Source organism: Rhinopithecus bieti, unplaced genomic scaffold (genome assembly GCF_001698545.2).
Source record: "Rhinopithecus bieti isolate Rb0 unplaced genomic scaffold, ASM169854v2 scaffold_12642, whole genome shotgun sequence".
NCBI lineage: Eukaryota > Metazoa > Chordata > Mammalia > Primates > Cercopithecidae > Rhinopithecus > Rhinopithecus bieti.
Window position 1 is genome coordinate 2061559 of NW_016807465.1, and position 1000 is coordinate 2062558.

Below are 1000 nucleotides of genomic sequence, written 5' to 3' on the forward strand. Positions count from 1 at the left end.
AGTTACCCTGGTAAAAGACTAGAGGTCTCCTTGGGGAAGGATGGGATAAAGATTCATTACATAAATTAATGGTAATGTAGTGAGGTCCTTCCTCAAGGGGACCCAGCCTCTTCTTCATTCAAGGGGTTCTGGGTCTTTAAATTGACTCAAGTCTAGAAATTGATTGAGGGGCTGTTTTTCTCTGATTTTATAATTCAAATTAGTCTTTTGCTCATTTGACCTAGAAATCCTCTGCTTGTATAAATTAAGTAGGAGTGCAGTAGACTTCTTATCAATTTCACTTCTAGGAACACTATGATTAATTAGCTAGTGCCAGAGCTCTCCATGAGTCAAACTATTCTGATTGCCACTTTGCCTCTGCTGTTCATTATGGCACGCCCATCTTGCCTTTGTTTGTTGAATGCCGCCACTTGGCTCCTGCCACCTTGGGATTCAATTATTCCCATTATATTTAAATTTTGTAGCTGAGTGACTGTGGTTCCCACTGTTAAATCTGATATACAGAGAAGAGCAATTACCGGACTCTTCGAAGATGCAGGTGCTGCCTTCACAAATCTATTTTGTAAGGCACTGGTCAAGGGTATATCATCGGGCCCCTCCCAACTGGGATAAGTAGGTCTAAAGTGACTAACCCATTCTACCATCCAATCTCCCTAAGCCTTTGGATCCCTTCCTCTACATTAAACCAAGGGAGATCAGGTGTTTCCAGCTTGCCCACAGTGGGCCATCTTTTAATCCATATTTCAGCTAACCAAGCAAATAAACTATTAGAACCTTTTTTAACTCCCCAAACTGCAACATTAAATGCAGAGTCCCTACTTAGTGGACCCAAATCAATAAATTCAGCCTGATCCAACTCTTTGTTCCTTCCACCATTATCCCACACCATTACTATCCATCCCATGCCTGTTCTCCAGATTTCTGTTTATATAAATTAGAAAATCCATTATGCATATATAATTATACGTAAATTATATATATAATATATAAAATTATATAT